The following is a 23623-nucleotide window of genomic DNA, read 5'->3' as shown; positions in this document are numbered from 1 at the left end:
CAATAAACATGATTTCGGCATGAAAGAGTGTGGTAGAAGTGAGAATATCAGGGACTGTCAGGCAGCTTTGTCCTTCAGTGGCCTCTTTGATTTCAAAAGTTTTGAGTGTGACCATTGTTTGGAGCTTGCAGAGAATCCAGCCTTAGTAGGAGCACAGTCTTGGCTTCTGCCTCTTTCGCATAAATTTGATGATGGGTTTCTGTGAAGAGCACATGTAGCTCCTGCGTTGAAGCATCCATTTGCAAAGTTCAACAGAAGCATGATCTGGTTGTTCCTAAATTTTTTGGGAAATCTGGAGGGAGATGAGAGAACTATTGGGAGTTAGTAGATGAGCTTTGGGGAAAAGAGACACGTGCAACTGAAAGGCAAAGAAGTTTGATGTGGTTTTTCAGGCTTCAGTGAAGCTGTTCTTGCTTTTCTCAATAGTGTCTTGCTTTGAGCTTTTACAGAGTTACTGTTTAATTTAGTCCATTGTTGCACAGAAAAACTGAATAGTAAGTGAAAATTTTCAAAACACCTTTGACAAAACTTTAAGAAGTTATTCTTGTCTGTATCCCAAGGGTAAACCCTTTGAATCCCTGATGGAAAGAGAGTGTGAAAGCTTCAGGCAGTGATAACTTTCTTCATGTCTGACATCTGTTTGTATGAAGTTTTACCCAAAAAGGGAAGAGCTAGGATGCTTTCTGGAAAGTTATAGCTATCTGTGCACTAATAACTTGCTGAATGCTCACAGGCTTTTTCAACCCATAAAGTAAATTTTCTGATATTAATTTCTTTGAGGATTAGAAACCTGGAAAGAATAGGATGTTCTTACACAGTGTTCTTGGATGACACTTAAATTTAAAATAACATTATATTGTAAATGGTTAAGAATTAAAGAAACAACCAATTGGTAATGTAGGCCTTGAGCAAAGTACAGTAAAAGAAGCACTGAAAAATGTTTCTTTGCATGATTAAGAGAGTCTGGTTTGCTGTTTGATTTATTGGCTGGCTGAATGAATTCATTAATTGTGTATGACTACTTTTACTTCTGGGTGGTCATTTTTCATTTTAGATTTCATTACTGAATGAGATTTTCCTAGGGATGTTCTTATCATCCAAAATTAAATACATGATAATGTTAGGGAGGCTCAGCCCTCCCTTTTGATATTGGTATTTTTCATACTATGGTTTTACAAACTGCAGAAAAGTTCACTTAGGCTGAAATAGCTTAGGTTTTGTGCTCATTACTTGAACACCAGAAGATTTCTTCTTGCTGCAATATATGCCATGTTCCATGTTATGATTTTCAAAACAGTGGTAGGGAACTAGAAACCCTCTTTTTTAATTAGAGGGTGAAGAATGAGACAGACACTTGTTTCTGAAACACTTTAGATGTGTATAAAGCACTCAGCATTGTAACTACATTTGTAGAATGAGAGGTCAGTGGGAGGTAAGGGTAGGTAACATTTGTAAGAAATTAGATGACTTAGGGAGATATCCTGAACATCTTGGCTTTTAGTTTGAACGCTGGCTTTTTTCATAGGAAAGACTCATTTCCTGGACAGCTTGCAAACAGTATGGTCTGCAAACACTCCTCTCTTCAAGGATCTTAATGCTTTTAGCTGCATGGAGAAGCAGCATTTCAGGAAGCATATAATACCACCACTGTCTGCATCTAAGGATACTGTTCCAGGAAATGGTGCAGCCCCTGGAAGGCAGCTCAGCAGAACCTCAGTGGCCTTGCTGGCCCTTCCAGCCAGAGGGCAGCAGCCTCTGGATGGGCCCTGGGTCCGTAGGAGCAGTGGTGTTGGATGCAGCTATTAGGAATTCATTTAATTCTCAAGCATTCTCCTTAAAGTGAGGAAAAAAAGAGTGTGTAGGGAAAACCTCATGTTCTTCATTTTCTTTCTTAGCCCCCACCTTCAGGTTTTGTGTCTGCAAGTAGAAGGCAGAGCTGTTAAAGACTACAGAGTGAGGACTATGTCATCCCTTCTCTCCCCCTCAGTTTTGGCTCAATGCTGACCCCTCATCCTGGAATTGTGCAGCAGATGGGGTGGGTGAATCCCCACGTCGGCTTTGTGGCAGAAAAGGCTGCTGTGATATTTTGACAAATCTGCTCTTGCCTGTAGGCTCTGACACTCCCAATGTTACTTCTTGTGTTTTCTGTGCGAATAATCTCTGACTGTGTAATACAAAAAAAAGGTCTTGTGAGGAAAGAAGGTGAATGAGGTAACTCTTACCCTCCTATAAACATATGGATGTGACGAGCAGGAGCCTTGGTAGGAAGCATTTTTCCTGCTGTCTGGCTTGTAATTATTGGTCTCTTACATGGTTTATTTTTTCTCTACTTTTACAATACTGATACGTATCTAATGTCAAACTCTAATTTACATCTGCTCTCCAAAATGGGAATAATTGCCCGTGCTTCTCTGTCAATCACTCTGTGGATGCTGACTGTATAGAGAGCTGTCTAGTGAAATATGATTATTTCTGTGTATATGATGTCTGTGGATAGCTTATTATAAATAAGAATAAACTTTGTAGTGGAAAGGGTGAGATTTTTATATTGCTTTGTTTCTAAAGTCATCTGAGGATCTGTAGTATTTATAATTTTCTTTTCAGGTGGATTAAATAAGCTTTACCTTGGTAATCAAGTACTTAGATAGCAAAATATATCAGAGACATTAAAGATGAAACTGATCTGAACCTGGCTGATAAATACCATGACAGTGCCATCCTATTTTTGTCCAGAGCTTCTTCCCACTCCAGGGTCTGTAAAGTGACCTTCTCTCCATAATTTAGGAGGCGTACTAATTTGAACAAACAGAGCAATGACTTTCACTGGCATAGGGCTAATCAGGGTAAGTTTGAGTCAAAACAGTATTGTCCTCCCAGCAAATAAATGTATCATGTGAAGTTAGTTTCAGCAGATGAACCCAGCAGCTGGCCTTGAAGATCGTGCAAATTGGTCTGTTCTGGGTGACAGGATTAAGGCTGGAAATGTCAAATCTTCTTTGGGGGAATATATTTAGCCTGTTTATGAATCTATCTCTATGTATGCATATAACTTACAAATACAGATGTGTACATACACATAAAGAAGGCTCGAATTTGTGAGATCTAGGATATGAGGTTTTCTTTTTTTGTTTTTTTTTTTTTTAAGCATTCATTTGGCTTCATTATAAATGAATACTCTTTTGTTCCTGACTGTCTTTTCTCTGTATAACCTGAGCTGAGATCTTCCTTGCAACACAAGGTCCCTGTCACCCCTTGATGCCTCTGGCTTGGAGCAATGCTGGAACATAGCAGCAAGGGGCACATGTGCCTCCTGTTCCCAGCTGCTGCCTCTGTTACCCAGGCCTCTGGCTGTTTGTTTGCTGAGAAGTGTTTTATTGCTGGTTTGGGGTGAAGGAGAAGGATGTTAGTAATCAGTCCAGGGAAGACAGAAGATGAGGAAGTTGGACAAATTCATCATATTCTGTAGCTCAGTCTTGATACAACCAGAATTGGTCCTTAACAACAGAAAGCCCTGTTTCATGTCTGTTATTTTCCACTCTTCTCCAAATAGCAGTCTTGACACCCTGCAGGATATCAGCCACAATCTTAAGGACTTGAGAACTCACATTTTTGTCTCAGTTCTAGGCAACGTATTTGTGCAGTGAGACACTTGACTGCATTAGGGAGGTCTCTAGAAACTCGAGCATCTTTCAGGATGTCGTATCCTGCAGCCAGAATGTGGTGAGTCAGCACCAAGGATAGCAGAAGTTTAGTTAACTTCCTCCTCTTCACTGCAACTGCAGCATGTCACTAGATACAGCTCCCTCCTGTTGAGTAACTTTTGATGTCAGTTCTTTTTTTAATATTTATTCAGTTGGAAGCTGTCTGTAATTTTGGACTGCTTATGAGGCTTTTTTTTCTTAATATCATCATCCTGGGGAATCTGTAGAAATGGTAAAAATGTAGGCCTTGGCATAGTGCCCTAACTTCCAAGGTTTGTTACGATGTTAGGAGAGCTGCACCCCCTCAAAGTTGGAGTACTGTAAAGAAAAGTGATATGGAAAAGTGGGACAGATTATGTTCACAACTGCCAAAATCAATGACAGAATGGAGCCTTCAAAACTATCTGCCATGTAAGGAGTAGTTTTGGAGCTCTTTTGGATTGTTTCTGGATAATTTATCACCTAATCCTGTGTGAAAAAAGGAGAGAGACTGGGCTTGACTTCAATTCCTGTGCATAGAGGGATAGCTTAATGACAGTTTGCTTTGTGTTTGTGGGAGGTAAGTCAGATTTATCATGTTTTGTTTGTTGTTTTTTTTTAATTGGCATTTCTGCTACGATCTGTCTTCTTAACACTCCAAAATAAGTTGTTAACCTTTATTTTAAAACTAAAGAAAAAAAACTCCAAAACCCCCTTCTCCATGCTCTAAATGATATGTTTTAGAAAGAACTCCTATTTCTGCTCCCTTTTCTTTTCCTTTGTTGAAGTTCCTGGCCAAAGCTACATGTTTTGGTAGTTTAGTGCTGCTATTAGTGGATTTCTCTCCAGGAAAACTGCAGGCACAGGAATGCCGCTCTTCTTAGGCAGGTAGGAACACACAAACCACATGCTGACTGCTCCAGGAGGGCTGGATTGCAGCCAGTGGTGCTCAGTGGTGAGGCCAGAATGGTGACACCTCTGATCTTGTGTTCCCAAAACTCAAGGCAGAGCTTACTTCATCATGGGAACTTAGGTAGAGTGATAAGAGAACCAAAGGGAGGAAGACCACGGAGGAGCTCAGACTGTTACCTAAAATGACCGTAGATTTTTAGTTGTTAAAATTGTAGGGTGGCAGGAACAAAATATACCATGAAAAATGAGACTACACTATTAAACTCTCTCCTTGTGGTGACCACTTGTGAGCATCTCTGCATCTCTACAGACAGGTTTGAAATCTGTAAGAAATTCATTTGCGAACTTTGGGTAGGCCAAGCAGTGGTGTGTTGCTGATGTGGGAGCCCACTGACTCTATGCTCATTTTGGATTTTAGATATTCATTATTGTGTTTCAATCTGTAACAGTTACAGCTTTGTCCTCTCCCATGCTTTTAGTTTTTAAACTGGGGCTGCAGCACACTTTCAAATGCCTGTGTTATGGGTTCCATGCAATTTTCATGAAGAACCCAGTCAACAAAAATGATGAAGATTTAACTCAGTGTTGCCTTTCACTCTGTCCTGCAAGTGTTTGGAGGAGAAAAGAGGGAGAGATGAGAATTGCCTTCAAGTCAGCTGGAATAAGCAACATGTCCTTGAATTGACAAAAGCTCAGTGTCTGAGAGGCAGCATGTAGTGGTAATAATGAAATATTCCAAGTTAATGCTTGCAGGGCATTAACAATGAGTGTCTGCTCTGTAATTGCACTCAGTCTTGCCACTGATTTTCTTTATGTGAACCTAAATATTTTAGCTGTATCTGAGACTTAGCAGCATTTCCTACTCTTCCACACATCTTTCTCTTGGGAGGTTAGCAGCCACAGCATATTGATCATCACCATTTAACTGGGACTGGCCTTTTCTCTCTTGTACTGCACCTTCTTGTACAGCTTCAGTTGTGTTCATCCAGCAAGCTAATGGTCCAAGAACCCAGTGCAAGCTTCTAGAAGAAGCTCCAAGGTTTTTAGAGATCTCAAATACTTATCTAAGATGACTGCATGTTGCTGTATCCCCAAAACCAAATACTCCTCCTTAACTGGAGATAATATCTTTGACTGGATGAGAATAACAAGAAAACAGAATGTGATAACACTAACATCACAAATAGCTCCCTATTTACAAGCTGCATTTGGCTTCTTTTATTCTTTCATCAGGTCATTTTTCCCAAAAGTGACTAACAGCTCTGGGAATCCCTCAGTTTTCGGTTGTAAGAGTTAATAATGGGCAATGGAGATACCTGATTTCAGAGGGCAGGAGGGGTGTGTTCTAAAGCTGTAATCCTTTACTAAGTCTCCCCAGGAATAACGTATTCATCTTTTAAATGCTCATTTGACTCTGGCTGCAGCTAATCCTGAACTCAAATCAGGCATTTCTTTTTGTACTGCCTTTCATGCACACATGTGGCTCAACACAAGTCATATCTCTCCATCACACTTCCTCATAGAGGTGGGCTTAATTTTTAAGCATTTGTAGCATCCTGCATTCTAATTCCCTTTCCTGTGTTTAGTTATGGTATTTGTTTTCAGAGAGGCTAGTGAAGATGAAGAGATTTGTCCTTCTGTTTTATAAATTGCATGTTTTGCACTCTCAGTGTGGCTTGCTTACTAGTATGATACACCTGGTGGACAACAGCTTTTCTTCTTTACTGTTCCAGTTAGCTTCATGGAGTAATGTAATTTAACAGTAAGGTAATATCTTACATGGCCCATAAAGAGATTACATGATTTTGAATCTCCCTTTTCTGGTTTTCATTTTGAAATGATACTTGTTTTTGCAAACCCTTAATTGCTGACTTTAGTTGGAGTATTTCTATAAGGGTTAAGTGCACTTCTTTGGGTACTTCAGTGTAAAGCCTAACTTTTTCTAGCTCGGATTTAAAACAGTTTGTACCAAGGCAAACATCTGTCCCTTGTTATCTTATCCTCTGTCTGTGGGCCTCATTATGGTGGTGTGTGTTGATAAGGTGTTCCAGAGCATTGTAGAATTATTTTTGTCTAGATTCAAAGATCAAATTTTCCACTTGGACATCATCCTTGAATGTAAAGAAATACTTTCCATAAATTCCTTAATATCCAAAGGCAAACTCAGACCTGTCTAAAATGGGAATAAGGAAGCTAGCAAACAAGATTGACAAAAGGATCAATGAGTGTGGAGGTCACAGAAGCCAGATCTTACTTTTGTAAAGGTTTTTCGGCACTGCTGAAAGAGAAAAGCAGGAGCATGATTGTTTTTATTGAATCTCTCTGTAAAAGGGACTTCTTTTTTGATAACCAATTCTGACACACATTGAAAGTGAAACTCGCTGTCTCAACCTCATGGCAGAACAAAGGCCAGCAGAAGTAATTACTAAATTCTTGAGATTCAAGTACCAGAGAAATCACCAAAGTTAGCAAGGGCAGTACACTTAATTGCTTGCAAAGGTTATATGTGCATTTGCTTCCCTGATTGGAAGGCTGGAATTCAATTTAGAGTGACGCAGGATGTGACCTTGTAAAACTCAGTGCAGATTACTGATAGGCATGTGAGGGTATAGGGTCTTCCAGCTCTGCTCAGAAGGAAAGGAGACTGTGAACAGCCCATCTGCCTGTAAGAGGGGAGCCAAAGTTGAGCCTGTTGGTTGCAAAATTAGGTGTTCAGGTAGAAATCAGCCTGGAAAAGGGAAAGATGGTTATGTTTTACCTTTCCTTGTGGTAATATTTGAGGGTAATTGCTTTAGCTAAATCCTTCAGATATAAAGGACAAAAGACGTCTCAATTTGAGGGGATTTGGGTAGGAAACAAATAGGAATGGTGTTGGAGGAGTATGGATTGAAGGATTAGGACATCTAGTGTCTCTCACTGTTCAGATGCTGAGATGTTGGTATCAGCCTTTAGTAGAGTCCTCTCTGTTCAATTACAGCTATAATTCCTGGTTTTTGCTTTTTCTCTGCTGGCCACATTAAATTTCCCTTGTCCTTGAAGAAAAAGGAACAATTTCTTAAATGTCTACCTTTTTTTTTTTTTTTTTTTTCTTTCTTTCTTCCTTCTTTGGAAAGGTTATCATTGCCCATAAACTCTCTCAAGTGGCTGCTGGCTTGTATGCATGGCACCTTGCTAGATAGCTGTAAATTTTTTACAAGACCACCACTGTTTTCAGTGAGCTAGAAAAGTGTAAATAACTAATCACACAGCAGGACTCTTCAAAGATTCTCTGCTAACCTCTGACTTCAGATGCTGGGTTTTTTTCTTAGACTACCAATTTTATCATTTATATTTTGCGTATCTGGTTTCAACTTTTGCTTGGAGACCCTCACATTTTCCCCTTAGAAATCTGATTCACCTAGACAACCCTAAAGGAAGAAACCTGAGCTATAATTGCCTCGATTTAGAAATATGGTTGCTTGTGCAATTCAACCAACCCTACTTTCTCTGGTATTTTTCCTTTCCTTCCTCTGTCTCTTCAGATTTGCTATCATCAAGAGTTTTTAAAATATATTCACATTTCAGGCTTAAATATAAACTTAGATTAGCTACCATTTAATTAAGATAACATCATCAGGATAATTAACTTCCTAAGATGGAACAACTAAGCCCTTGTGATTTACAGCCTGTGCCTTGTGACTTTTTTGTTCTGTGCTGGAAATTCATGAGGGAGTGACATCAGCTTTGAGAGGGCTCGATGCAAAATGCCATGTCTGGTCACAGTGCCACCCCCAACCTGGCTCGCTGTGGGAGGGACCTGGGGCTGGCTGAGGCTGAAGCCAAAGCTGGGGTAAAACTTGGCTACATAGGAAGCAGGGCTTTTCTGGAGCTGCTGTAAGCTCTGAGCTAAACACTCATAAATATTGTTATTTTCCATTCTGGTTATTGGGGGGGGGGGGGGGGGGGGAGAAAAAGTGCCATATATTTCATATATTTTAGCTGTGTTGCTCCCTCAGCCCCTAAAAAGCTCTTTGAGTGCTTCCATTTTGAGTTCAGTAAGGTAACCAATGCAGGAAAAACCAGAACAACTTTGTATGCATCCACAGAGATTTGCTCCTGGCAACCTTCGAAACCACTTACTAAAAGAAATATTTCTGCACTTGTAACTAATTGTGTAGGAAACAGACTTTGGTTAGCAAATGTGTTTTTATGAGGACAAGCTGATTCATGCTTTTCCTTCTACTTCATAATCTCTGCAGATGAATATTACTCTTATTCTTTCCATGCAGCTCTTTTAGAAATATTTCGTAGTAAGATAAAGTAATTTTTTTCCAAAAGTAACAGTATATTGACTCAGTGGCTTGAAAATTAGTATTTTGTTCTTGAATAAAATGTTTCATGAGGAAATGAAAAATCAAGACCCATAATAAATATAGTGGTTAAGGATTGGCCGATTGAAAGTTTCTTTATTTTAGATCTAAAATATACATTAGCTGTAGGAGAAATAGACAGATGGATGTTTAGTGTATGTGGATTGGATTTTTTTCTGGAGTTCTTGATTTAGCAGATGTACAGATGAAGTCTGTAAGATAATAGTGCTGAGCCAAGGCAAAGTTGCTGAGTACAGTGCTTTTTTTTTTTTAAAACTTATGACTCATGGGTGAATCTAAACTAGAACTATGTTTAATACTAATGTGAAATTCAAATGATGGCTTCCATGGCAGACACTGGAAATGCATCTTTGGATAATCTTAAACTAGGCTTTTCCTTCCTCCTGAATGTTCTGTGGTCCTTCAAACAGTAACATTTTGTGGTGAAGGAGACTTTAGAACAAACGAAATTGGCACACCGGACTGTATTTTTGGCATGCTTGTACACAATCAACAGCTTTCTGCATTTGTTCTGTTTGCCACCTTGTGCCCAATTCCCACCAGTTCTCCAGTATTCGGTGCCAGTTAAGACTCTTAGCTTGCACTTCCAAACCCTCAGCATGTTCCTGCTTTTCCACTGGGCAAAAACCTCCCTGCTTAGGTGCTGTGTATACACTTTACCTCTCTGCACTGCCCTGTCCTCGGCAGCCTGCAATGCCATCACGCCCCGAGGGACAGCGGCTGCTCCAGGGTGGCCTTGTTTGCACTACCCCTGTGTGCCCCGCTGTTTGTGAAGCACTCCTGGCTGAGCACAGACAGTGCTGCTCACTGTTGTGTTCAGCTGTGTTCATTCTGGGTAGCTCTGATCCTGCTGCGTGCTCATCCTTTGCAGGAAGGGGGGGAGTAGGGGAAGCTCACCCCAGCAGCTAAGCTGAAGCAAGGCCAGGACTGAAACCCCAGCTGCTCTGCAGCTTTTTGGGCACACTCCATTCACCCAAAACTTGAAGGGCTTCTTAGATAATCCTGGTGCATTCTAGAATGTGCTGTGCAGGCTCCGTCAGTGCCTTTGAGGAGGAGGTGAGGTCTGTAATGGTAGCAGAGCCCTGCCAGTGCAGTCAGCATAATGGCTTTATTGAAGTCATTCAGGTGCCTGAGCAGAGCTGTTTCCAAGCCAAGGTATAGGCAGACTTCAAGGACAAGATACGAGCATATCCTGAGTCCTTGCAATCGGTGACTTGAGCTGGTAACTACTAAACAGCAAGTTTGGGAGTTTTGTTTGTTTATTATTATGTTTGTTGGGTTTTTTTTTTGTTTGTTTGTTTTTTGCAGCAAAAGGCTGCAACTCCTCCTTCCTCTCCGCTCCCAGAGTCCTGTAAGAAGAGTTTGGAGGTATGGATGCCTCCCTGCAGTCCCTGCAAAAGGCAGCAGTGGATAGGCTTCAGCTACGAGCACCTCGGGCTGTGTTTGTGCCTGATGTCTTTGGCATTAGCTAAGAGCAGGGGACGTGTAAAGTGCCACAGTTTGTTTCACACCGAGGGTCACTTCTGAGGCAGGGAGGTAGAAAGGGAGGAGAGAGCTTTCCATGAAGATGCTTCCTCGGGCTAAACAAATGCTATCCTGTGTACTTCCCAGCTGAGGCTTAAAATAGAGATAATAAATCGATACATGTTGTGTTTTGTTTTTGAGCCTGTCTTCAGTCTCCAGATTGGCTTTTAAGTATCTTGTTGCTATGGAGAAAGAACAACTCTCTCTATGCAGTGGGTGAGGAGAGCAGCACTCCTCACAGCATGGTGCTGTGCTGCCTCTTCATCCTGCAGCTTTTTTTCCCAAGGAAATACGGCTGCTACTGGTATGCTGCCATTTGATCTTGCCTGTTCGTGTGATTGATTTCCTCCCCCCTTTTCCTCATGCCCTTTATGAATGCGCTTTCACCACCTCTGATTTTTATCTCCTCAGTCTTTTTGCTCAACGAGGGCTCTCTTCACTTCCAAATGAAAATTAGACTGTTAGCAAAGACTTATTTTCTCTCTCCCAGATACTTTCTTTTCTGTATCCGTGGTCAGTGGGAGATACCAGATTTGCAGTGGGCACAGGAAAATATTTTGCTATGAATACATCTGTTTCTCTTCCTTCTTTTTTTTTTTTTTGGAAAGTGAAAATGAGCTTTCACTCTGGCACTATATACACAGGAGAGACAAAGGGTGTTTCTGGAGGCTGCAGCAGCATTATCATCTGCTGGTGCCTCCTTAGAGCAGCAGAGTGTGTGTCTTGACAGCCAGGCATGTCAAGAGCTGAACATGTCTGGTGTCCGAGTAGCTTTGCTCCGTGTTGTTTCCCTCACCTTGGGCTCCGTGCCCAGGCAGTGCAGGCTGCAATGCCGTTTGCTCACAAGTCATCTCTCCAATGATGAGATGATGTCTGTGCTTGGGGGAGCAAGGAGAAAGGCCAGGCCGAGGCGGTGGCAGGGAATACAAATGCACAGCCCAGTGTGCCCCCCTGTCCTTGGAACGTCAGGGGAAGCAGCCGCTTGTTCCGTGCTGCTGTGTCAGAGGCCTGGAGCTGCACCTTCGGATGCATTTCTGAGACTGTATTACTGAGAGCTTTTGTTTCTACTCTTTTTGTCTCCTGCTGCTAACTGGGGGACCAGTTAGGAAAATAAGAATGGTATTTTAATTGGAAATACACAAATGAGCAGGGAAAACTTGGAATGAACCAGAGGAAATGCTGTGAAAGCAAGTTCACCTCCTTTGCTGGTGGTTGCTTGATAGCTAGAGACTGTTCCAGTTATTTTGAAAGGGCTCAGCTCCCACTGGGATTCTGAAGTGAACAGGCCGTTTTTCAAGGCCATCTGCTGAGCTTCTGGGTGCTGCTCATTTCTGGAGACCTCTGAAATGTAAAAATCTTGTTGTCTACTTGTTTTGTCAATGGGAATGCCATGTGCATACCAGATTGACCCATTTTTTTCCTCTTGGTTTCCCTTTAATTTGCTGTATTAAATTGAATTTGTCTCAGTTTTCTGAATTATCTCTGATCCCCTGCGGTGTGAAGGAAGGCTGCTCATCTGCTGCTGCTGCTCTGAGCTGATACTGCACTGTTAAACTGCTTCTTGCTCACAGTCGGTCCTGTGAGTGTCTCTCTCCAGCCAGGGAGGTCCAAGTGTGTCGCTGCTCTGCCCCTAATCCTGCAGTGTCCATGGCTGCCTACCCTTGGGTGGCCTCATCTCCTTTGGGTTTGGCAGTCTCTGATGGTGTTTCTCTGTGTAGCCCAGAAAGCAGTTCCAAGAACAAGGCTGGGTTTACCTTAGGGGAATGCAGCAGTGTGTGGAGGGCAGGCCAGTGCCTGAGGCAGTGCCAGACCTTGTGTCAAAGGGCTGCCTTCTGGAGGAACATGACCCAGTTCCTCTGGTGGGCTCCACCTGGCCTGATCCCCTTGGCAGCCCAGCCCTTGTGTCAGTGTGAAGTGCAGTGGCTTTCTTGCTGTATTAACAAGGAAGTGGATTCTCAATTACTAATTACCAGCTTTGCCATTGTTATTCAATGTATTGAATAACAGGGTGTTGGAAACATAGGGCAGGCCAGTGTCTGGTATTCCCATCAGGGGCCCTTTTGGTACTGCCAAGAGAGAAATATTCTTAGTACTGTTCTGATGTGACCTTTAGGTTGCAATAGATTGGGACTGCATGAAGTGTTTGCTGTCATGGTCATCTTGGGAGCTGAGAGCTCAGTGATCAAAGTGTGTAACTTGGCAGAACAATCTTGGAGGCTTTTCCAGGATTCTCTGCTTGTGTCTCCATGCCGACGCTTCTGTTGCTGGGCTACTCTTTTTGGGAAACAAGCTTCTTGTTACTGAAACAATTACATTCAGTAATACCTCCATGAGCAGAGTGCTCTGCCACGCTCTCTTTATGGGGCTGGAAAGGGAGAAGGGAAGAAGGAGACTCCACAATTCAGCTTTCAAATAGTAGTTGCTAGAAAAGGAACTGCGAGCCTAGAAAAAATTTCATTCTACATTTATGAGCAGATTTAAGTGTTTCAGAACCAGCCTTCGAAAAAATGCATATGTATACATAGCATAAAAGTAATTGCAGTATTTCTGTAAGAACAGAAATCTACTTATCTGCTGAAGGGAATTATGGAATGCAAATGCTACATCATCATCATCTCTGCTGGCAAGATCAACCCAAGCATGAAGCTGGAGGTTGTCAGGATCTCTTGTTCCTGGGAAACACGTTGACACAATAAGATTTAGCCTAAAATATCACAAAATAACATAGATGTGAAGAATTTCTAGTTTCTTTTAAGGCAAATACGATGTTATACCAAGGAGTAATGGTTTGATATGTCCATATTTTGATTTAAGCCTATACTTACATGTTTTGTATATGTGTGTTTATATGTAAGAATGAGCAGGTCATCCCTTTTGAGCTTGTTCCTTTTCCTGTTGGAGATGACAGAAATTTTTCTTACTGTGTTTTGGAGGTCACAGTCCCAAGTCCTTCACTAGGACCACACGTTATGATCATGTAATGATAGGTTTGATGCCTTTTCCTGGTCTTAAAATCAAGAATCAAACACGGTTAGAAGAGAAAAAGAGGTTTTACCTTTGTATTTATTTTAAGGATCCTTAGGTGCACCACGTCCAGGTCGAATGCACTGAAAATGCCCACTGCAATGCGCCCCACAATAGATGTGGTATAACATTATAGGTTTTACTAATTAGCATATCTATCAAAGATTCCCCAATGAGAGGCTTGAGTGAGCCCCCCTCCCCAAGGGACCTTCCCCTGGATGGTTCTATCTTAGTTTACAAAATGTGTTCTGGAGAGGACCTTGGGGTCTGGGGCTTTCTGATCCCTAACTACGAGGCTTCTAAGATGTTTAGTCTCCTAGCTTGACAAATACGTCTAAGAATGTAGGCTAAAAACCACTAAGAATACAGAAGTTATAAAAAGGTATAAAAGAAAAGGCAAAAAATCATCATGGCATCAGGTTGGACATGAAGATTTTTTTTCTCTCAGTATTAGAGCTTAAGCAACATGGTCGTGAGTGCTCAGTGTGTTGTTTAAGCCCTTGGAAATGGATGAGATACCAAGGCCAGAGCTTCCCCACTCACCTGTGCTTAGGCCAGTTAAGCTGTGCAAACTGCATCCTACCATCCAGCAGAGTTTTGGATTGTTCCTCCCTAGGAGCCCTGGAGACAATCCTTTCAGCCTTTCAAAATGATTCCCCAGCCCTGTTTAACTCACTTAACCCTTAGGCACTTTACTGAGTGACGGACAAATGGCTTATTTTGACAAGGACTGTAACCTTTGTAACCTTTGCTTCAGTGGTTTTTTCGTCCTCTCAACGTATCTTGCAATAAGAGACATTTGCAGACCTGCAAGTTTGTAAAATTACAATTATTTAGCAAACTTACACAATGTGAGCTGCAGCAGTTTCATTATCAATATGAAGTCTGTAGGTGGGAGGAGGAGGACGACAAGACCTTGAAGGACTATAATTTAGTGGTTCTGTGTGCTACATTTTGAGGCCATAACCTGATGGCTCAGCAGCCAGCAAGCTCGGTCCCTCACTCCGTGGTCTCTGTGTCAGCAGGGTGCTTAATATGACAGTGCTTTTTGTGATATGAGCTGCTGACTTCTGGGACTACCAAACAGATGGTGACTACGTGAGAACACATGTAAGTGGCTGACACTGTAGATCTTGTTTTTCCCAGTTGTCGCACTGCTCAGGAGGCAGTATTTAGGGCTGGAATCAGCATAAAGGTTTCTGTCATCAAGAAAGAAAGGAAAAATAACCACCCCCAAAACCAAACCAAGCCCAAACACCTTGAGGCCTTGTGGTTCTGATGCCCTGAGCTATAAGGGAGCTTGTGAAATCTCCCAGTTTGACAGGTCTGCCGAATTTTAGAGAAGGCAAAAAATAACACTGCAGAGTAAATTTCCTGTGGGGTCAAGTGGCATGGTACTATTGCAAAATTCAAGCAGTAAATAAATGTGAATCTGTGTAAAAAGTGGACTTTGGAAATAAAAACGAGGACCAAGGGGCCCAATGTATATAAACAAAGCCATTTACTATTTCTTACATCTTCCACTAAGGACAAAGGAAATGACAGTATAGTGTCTCCTCATGAGTGTTTGAAAGCTGCACCATAGTGTTGGATTTCTCTTTGGCAATCTTTTCTTACTCAAGTGACTGAAATCTGTCAAATTCCAATAGACAGAAACAGAACCTGATTTCAGAGTGTGTTGTCGACCTTTTTGTGAGATGGATCTCAGAATAGATCAGCCTTCTGACGTTTGTTCTTATATCAGCATATCTGCAGCTTGTGGAAATTTAAATATTAAAGCATAACGTCTGAATCATAGCAACCCCTCAGTGTCCAATGAGAAAGCCAATCTGCCTCATTCACGTGGTACATTTTACTCCATCTGCAGAAATTAGCTTTATGTGTGCTTTTTAGAGTAAAGAAAAAAAAAGACCTGAAAATCCAACTCTTTTTGGAAATTACGCAGTTTTGGAGCTGGCTACTACACAGGATTTTTTTTGTAGAGTGACATTGAGTTTCTCAGAGAAGAATGAGGACTATTGTCTGGAGAGAAGTGCCAGTGGAGGAAAAGCAAGATCCTACAAGTTTGGAAAAATGGGAAATTTGGTTGAGATGAGCAAACCTTAAACTGCCTCAAAGTACCCAGTTGCATCCAGCAGTCTCTCTGGATACTGTGCCTGGTGCAAGGTGTAAGATAGCAGTGTAGAAATTTCAAGGCATGGGAGTAGTTGTAGTGGTAGGCACTCAAGCAGAGACGTTAAGCAGACGATCTCCGGAGGCCCAGACTAAATTATTCCATGTCCTGAAGCTGTCCTTACCTGGGATCCATGAAAAGTTCTGAACAATAAGTTGGGTTTAAAATACAGACATGGAAAAAAGGAGAGTAGTGAGGCCACACTGGCTTTTAGGCAATAAAAGTCATATGAATTAGCTAAAGTGTCATGACTAAAATGAACCTTCATGAGGAAGGGAGGCTGGGGGCACTGTACTCCAAATGTCACTATGTCATTCTCACTTTCCCGTAAGCTGTTTGTCTCCAAAATTTTGGAGAGACAGATGCCTGGATGGAAGGACATTTAGAAATAGTTGGGTAGCCAGTGCAGATGCCCAGGCAGCAGCCAAGCCCTTAAAAAGTAACAGGAATGAAGCACTGTCATATTGACCTTCTGAGCCAAGGGGAACTGCTGTATTGCTGAGATCCTGGTTTTTGTTGCTGAAGGGGTAAATGACTGTACTTATTTAGGAAAATACTCTGAAATTTGGTTGTATATTATAGTGCAGATGAAACTGGATAATGATTTTGTTCAGGTTATTTTTGCGTGGTTGCAGAAGGGACAACGTGTGTGTACTTTGTGCGAGCCTTTCCAGACAGCGTGTGACTGTCCTGACCTGCTGTCCTCGGTATGGCTCCTAAGAGAAGGTGGTTAAATAATGCTGGAGTTGTATGACAGGAGTTTTGTAATGTGAGTAAATATCATCTGTTTAGCTGTAAGCAAATAAATCTTTTAAAATATCACAGTAGATACCTTAGGGGAAAAAAAAATATAGCTACTGCGTAATGCTTACACAGTGGGATCCTGGTTTGGGGGAGGGCTGTACCTGCAGTTATTATGTCTTCATGTTAATTACAAAGCCAGGAAAAGGAAATGGGAGTGTTGTTGGAGGAAATCAGTGTATTTCAAGTTTATTTAAAAATAACCAACACCTTAAAAATCTTGTACAGTTGATCAGGAGATTAGTGTCAGGGTTTTTTTAGAAAACTTCAATCCTAAATATAACAGAGGATAGAGAGACTGCCATATTCTTGAAAGTGCTGGTATGTTCTGGGAGCAGAGTGTGGAAAATCACCCCTACTCAATATCTCTGAAGCTGAAACCAGATAAGTCTGGCCTCTCTAAAGGACATATTGTTCCTTCTGTCACTCATATCTCTTCTGACATTGGCACTTCTAATATTCTGATTCAAGATCTGAGTGCAGTAGATTTATGGTTGGTAGGTCTGAGAGTTGGTTTTCTTCCTGAATGACTTGTCTGAATGGACCACTGGAGTCCTTCTACCAGGAATACTGAAACAAAGGAATATTGTATATGAATGGAAATTGATTAAAATTTTAAGATAATAATTTATAATGTATGACTCTTGTCCTGGTTTCAGCTGAGATAGTGAATTTTCTTCTAGTAGCTGGTGAAGTGCTGTGTTTTGGATTTCAGATGAGAAAAATGTTGGTAACACACTGATGGTTTAGTTGTTGTGAGTAGGCTGGGAGAGGGGGCACAAGGAACTGGGAGGGGACATGGCCAGGACAGCCAACCCAAACTGGCCACAAGGATATTCCATACCTATGGCATCATTCTGAACAAAAACCTGGGAGGGGAGCTGCTGCTGCTCGGGGACTGGCTGGGCATCAGCTGGGGGGTGGTGAGCAGTTGTATTGTGCATCACTTGTTTTTGTGTATTCTTATATCATTATTGTTCTTTCCTCCTTTTTTTGTCCTATCAAACTGTCTTTATCTCAACCCACAAGTTTTACCTTTTTCCAGTGCGCTTTCCCATCCCACTGGGGGACAGTGAGGGAATGGCTGTGTGGTGTTTCGTTGCCTGCTGAGTTAAACCACAACTACATTAAAAAAAAAAAATGCACCTGTTTGTTCACAGTATGGATTTCTTGTCTTTTCAGCTTTGCTTTACTGGTTTGTGACCCAGAATACAGAGCTTGTTAACTGTTTATTACTGTACTGGTAGTCTTAACGTTGTACTTAGTTATTTATAAAGCACGATTTAATAGATTAGTAATAGTGTTAACCAAGTCTGCCTTATTGATTTCCCAGTATAATAACAAGGAAGTGTACTGACATAGTTAACTGTACAGATAATTAATGGCTGCATGTTTGGAGCCAGATGCTCTGCTATGATAATAGTGAAATAAGTGGAGTTTTGCCAGCAAATAACTTGGCCTGTTTTCTGTTTGGCTGTCTGGAAATGCATTTTTACTTCATCAGCCCCAGTGTTTTGAAAGATCTGTCTGCAGGTATGTCATGGTAAGATGGAAGCTATAATTTCTAGGAAATAGTAGATGTTTAGGGTGTCTGGTGAGTGACAACACTGGCACTGGGCTGGTTGTCCCATTCTGGATGGGCGTATCCCTGGTTGATGGTCTTAAGCCAGTAATAACCAAAGACTTGATTTGTTGAGTTGGTATGGTTTGTTTTTTTTGAAGGGGGAGGTATGGCATATCAATTAATAAATTAAAAAGCATCTTCCTGCATACACAGGGTTTTAAATTGGGAAGCTGGTATCTATTGCTGCATGAAATTATAATTTTAAGTAGCTGAACTAGAAAAGTGCATGCTGACATTCTGTTTGTGCATAAATTCATTCTTAATGTTGTAGGGCATAGTTGGATGCAGGGAACATTAAAAGAGCTTGACAGCATGTAAACCAAGATTCTGGTGTCCAACAGGAGGTGAAATTCACTTTATTCTAATCATAGATTAAAATTTTATTATCAGACTTTAAAGATATTGGTGGGGCAGCTCTTCAGGGATGAACAACCTAAACATGTGCCTTCCTGTTTCCATAGCAACACATCATTTTCATCCTTTCCAGGCTGCCTGGATTGCATTGTGTACTGCAAGAGTATTAGATTGAGAAGAGCTATATTAACAGCTCAGTATTTTCCCTAAACCTTGCTATTAAATATTTTTGTTTTGGATGATGATTAAAATAAAAGTAGTTGTGATTATTGTGCTTTTTTAGAGAAATAAATCATGACAGCAGAGCAGGAAATGAGACCTGGCAACTGGGATAATGTGTTTTGGTCCCATTCCTTGACTGCAAAACTGGCAATTCCTGCGACCATGCAAATCCCCTCTGTCAATAAGGTCGAGGTTTTTGCAGGTCTAGTTCTCGGTCTGGTGGTAATTGTTAAAATCTTTGGAAGTGTTTTTGATTAATATTGTTTAAGCTGTTGGAGAGAACCGAAGCAATGTAGTAAAGGTTAAGGCTATAAATGGTGGCCATTAGCAGGGATCAATTTTCCAGCACTGTGGATCATGGCCTTGGAAGCACATTTAGAGGTGGCATTTTCAAGCTCAGCGTAAGCGATTTGGTAACTTTCCAGGATATTTGAGGCAATTTCAGACTGCAGCATATTCATATTTTGCTGCGAGCTTGAAACTGTTCTGTTGGATTTGGAATGTCAAACTTGTCTATCAAGTCATAGAACTCTTAAGACTGGGACAAAGCATCTCATCATTTTCACACAGTTCTCAGCTGCTGTGAGCACAGGAAAATCCTTTTAAATGCATATCCTTTGGATAGAGAAATACCTTTTAGAAAGATGCGTCTTTTGTCTTGTCTGTAAGAGATGAATAATTCAATATATCCCTATACAAATGTTTGTTACTCTCTATGAAAAAATGTGTGCACCCTTATTCTTCTCTCGGTTTATGGAGTGTCATTTTCCCAGTGATGAATCTTTGTCAAATACAGCAATATGCTACAGTGTTTTCTGAGCTGATTGCAAGTGTATCTTCTGTTTTGGCGTTGTGGAGGCTTAAATCACCATTCAAACTGCGAATTTTAAAATGCTATTTTAATGTTACCACTACACAGTAAAAGAAGCAAATTACCATGAGGAAGTATTTAAACAATGCATAAAGATGCAGATCACCACAATATTTTCCTTTGGCCTTTAGGATGTTTAATTTTCTATTTCTCTAATTGTATCATTTTTTCCACGGGGTGTTGCGAGGCGTGTCAATAGAAATCGAGAGCTTTCACAGTAGTTGTCGCTATAGTTACACGGTGCAGCTCTTAGCCTCCTGCACAGAAAGTAAACCTCCTGCAATCCCCCAAAATCCTTTATTGGCAGAGAAAGATTGAAAGAGACACTGCTGGTGAGCAGGCAGAGAGCAGATTCTCTGTTGCACTGATATCCTTGCAGCTAATGCTGTCTTCACGCAGAGGTCTGCAGAAATGCTGCGTGGATGAGGACAGCAGGGAGAGCGGACAAAAGCCATCTTCTTGGGGGAAAAGAGGCACTGGACACAGAAAATGGAAGAGAAGAAATGAGTACCAAAATGAATTAAAAATAATTTCAGTTCATAGATGATATTTGCTCCATAAAAAAAGGACTAAGTTGCCTTTTACAGCTCTGTGAGTCGTAGCCCTCCACAGAGGCAGAAATGTCACGCTCCCAGGATGCTGCTGTTCTCCTGACTCCGGAATTCAGTGCTTAACTTAATCCTCAGGGCCTGTACAGCACAAATGTGGAAATCAATGCTGACACCTAGGAATAGCTTTTTGTCTCAACAGATCCCATATGCATTCAGGAGCCCTCAGATGGCTTTCAGCATGGCTTCTCTGTACTGAACTTACTTAACTGAGTTCTGCTTTCACTCTGTGTTTTCTTTTCTCTGTCCTGAATGGTCATTAATTTAAGGATGTTGTGTGAATTACTGCTGTAAACTGTGAACTTTTATAATGTTCCCTGGGATAGTCAAATGTTCCTGGACTGTAGATGGAAAAAAAAAAGGCACTGAGAAGCATTTTCCCAGGAAATCACTCTTTAAAGCAGGCCTAAAAAAGTCACCTTTGCCTTAATGATTCCTTCCTTAAGTTCTTTTCATAACTGAATAAAGTAATATGGGTTTGTTTCTTATCAGTCACCATTTGAGAAAGGTTAGTTAAGTGCATGGTGTCTCATGTTGAATGTGACTGTTCATTTTTTCAAATTTATTCTACATACACAGATGAACCAAATAACACCTTCACTTCAGGGTTTTTATTCACTTCTTTTTTCAAGTTCCAGATTTACAGAGCACCGTGAATCTAACCCCATGGATGATTAAATACAGCAGAGATTTTTAGAGTTTTTCGTTATTTATGTTCATTACACGACATCCATGGGCTCAAGGTGAGGTCAGACCATGTAGTAGACCCTTGGGCTAAAGAGATAACAATCTAAAATAGCTAAAGTAGTTAAAATGAGGTGGGAAAGTGTAGAAAGAGCATGGTCAGTGAGTAGCCTTTAGCCAGTAATGCAGCACTCAGGTTTAGTCCCCTGCTGTCTGCTGCTTCTTGTGATGGTTTCTGCCATTTGTCAGAGGGAAGGTCTGACCAGATCCCCTCAGAGCTCAGGAAGGAGGATGATATTTTTGCTTTGTGCAGGGTAATTCTCCCTCTGTAATGAGAAAGTTTAAAGTCACATGGCTAAAAGGAGCAAAGCATCAGTAGTGGAAACAGCTGGAAATGAAGGAATTAGTCATGACTCAGGGTTTTGCTTTCAGTTGCACTCAAACCTTTTTCTTCGTGGCTTTTCTCATTTCAAGGATAAGCAATTGGTCCCCTTTGCCTTTCCCATCAAGGCTTGCCTTTGCTTCTTAAATCCTGTTAAGACCTTTGCTGGTTACCAGTCGGAGAAGTAGCTTTGAATCCATCCATGTAGTCAGCCTGGAGGAGAACTGGTTACCTAATCACATTGCTAGCTAAGTAGTTTTTGCACCTCCTGGGACTTGGGTCGAGCCAGTGCACGCTGACAGGAGGCTGAACTTGACTTACATTGCCTTGCAGAGGGGAAGTTGTGGTCAGTATCATGTTAGTCAAATGAAACCTTCAGAAATAGAATTATGCTTTGGGCTGAATACAATGTTGTCATTGTTTAATTGTCCCCTGGAGAGCAAAAAAAATTTCTCAGTAGCAAAAGCATCTCTTGCAGAGAGAGCAAGAAATATTTCTGCCTGAGAGAGCTTTGGGAGCTTTCTAAAACAAATAAAAAACCCCAACCAAGCCAAAAAATCCACAACACCTAATTAAAAAAAAAAAGAAAGTGCTGTGGGAACTGTAGACTAATTAATTAGAAGGATTTCCTAAGAAATTTCTGAAAAGGATAACCTTTCATGCTGGAAAGTAAACAGTTCCATGAGCAACCTTTCAGCAAGACATGCTGGCTAGGAGAGAAGGTGTTGAATATCAGAGCAACTGAAATTATTCAAACCATATTTCAACACAGTGCTTTAAAGTGTTCTAAACAATAGCTACTACTTAAACATAAGAATAATTCCCATTTCCCAAGAAATAACTCCATTGTGATGTTTTTCCTCCATAATAATAGGCATTCTCATGCAGAAATTGGTAGCAGTCCATCAGGTAGCTGATTAGGAAGTCCCTTTGGTGTATATTTGAATGAACTAGGTACTAAAGATGCAGTAAAACTAGGAAGGCACATCGTGGTGCTTACTGAAAGGCCTCCTAATGCAGAGCTCATCATCTTGCTATAGAAGGTTTTGTTAGGTGCACAACATTCTGAGCTTTCTGTGCATAGATGACATTTTGGAAGATCAGGTTGCCATGAGTATGTTCAAAATTGTTTAAAGATTCAGGGGACAGTTGAAATCTCAGTGGGTTTCTGATTTTGCCTGGGAAGCATCTTATTTTTCAAAAAGCTCGATGTCTCCTGACAGCAAGTTTGTAAAGCAAATTGGGCTGGGCAGCTGGGGCAAGGTCTGTCTGCTTTAAACTATAAACTTTATATAAACTTTAAACTATGCCTGAGCTGGTCAGATATCTGTAGGTAGTGGAGAGCAAGAGATGGGTAAAAGGGTGGTAGAAGGATTCTTTTGACTTCAGATATTTGTCTTGGGTGAGATGAACCCCACTCTGAAACTGCCTGTTTGTGACTTGAGTGTGAGACGATTTAGGTTCCTCAGTGAAGGATGGCTATGTGCATGCATAGGTACATACACCATGGATGTTTTGGGCTTAGGCAAATTGAATCCCACGTCCCGAAACTCAGGTACTCCAAAACAACAGTGAACATCTCCACGGGGATGTGTGCAGAGATAGAAATCGTGTTGTGCTACAAATGCAAGGTCTGAAAGCATGAAATCTGTTAAGCAACCATTTGTAGTTATAGGTAGAATACGTCTGTATATGTACTTAGACATATTTTGGAAACACAAATGTCTAGTGTAGTATTGCCACTGGTGTTGTAATACTTTTTAATAGTGTTTTTTGGACAAAAAAAAAAAAAAAGACACATGGGTAGCTGTGGTCATCTTGAAATACTTTGACCTGGATGGTTCTTGTATCCTTTGTAGTATTTTAAAGTAAAGATGATGGTGTTTATTTTTAACCTTTCTGTGTCAATAATTATTACAGAGCTTTAAAATGCTGAGAAGCACCTTCTCCCCACTCCAGCCCCCAAGAAAAAAAAAAAAGAAAATATAAAGACAAATGAAAAGGTTCTTATTTAGGGCATGCAAGCGTTTTTAAATCTTTAGATTAATTCGGAACATTGATCACTTCTGCTAGGTTGATTTGATGCTTAAAATTCTTATTCTTGCTTCATCTATTCCTGAATAGATTTAAGAAGCCTCCATTCTGGGTCTGGCTGAGATGGAGTTCATTTTCCAGCATCAAGAGAATGGCATTTTGGTTCACCCATGAACAGAACTACAGTTCTTTTAGTAAGTGAGCCTGAAGAGTAAAGATCTCTTGGCTGTACTGTACAAGGAATATTTTCATGATTGGTGTTCAGCAGGCTTTAAGTTATTACAAAACCAGAGAAAAAAGCGTTTCAAAGTTATTTAAGAAAACATCTCAATGTTGTCTGACCTTGTCGTCTTTATATTT

At 40.9% G+C, this 23623-nt stretch overlaps 1 protein-coding gene across 5 annotated transcripts in view; it reads left to right on the top strand.

Annotated features, from left to right (window-relative positions):
* SERGEF (secretion regulating guanine nucleotide exchange factor) overlaps positions 1–23623 on the top strand; it is a 142656-nt gene that overhangs the window by 105568 nt on the left and 13465 nt on the right. Inside the window, exon 11 of one of the 5 annotated variants that reach the window (XR_011151331.1) lies at positions 23354–23457. The exons of the other annotated variants lie outside the window; for them this stretch is intronic. The gene's annotated coding sequence lies outside the window, so the exon portion shown is untranslated. The remainder of the gene's footprint in view (positions 1–23353; positions 23458–23623) is intronic. 5 annotated transcript variants of the gene reach the window in all.

Source organism: Aphelocoma coerulescens, chromosome 5 (genome assembly GCF_041296385.1).
Source record: "Aphelocoma coerulescens isolate FSJ_1873_10779 chromosome 5, UR_Acoe_1.0, whole genome shotgun sequence".
Classification (NCBI taxonomy): Eukaryota; Metazoa; Chordata; class Aves; order Passeriformes; family Corvidae; genus Aphelocoma; species Aphelocoma coerulescens.
This window is presented reverse-complemented; position numbering and strand designations above follow the sequence as displayed.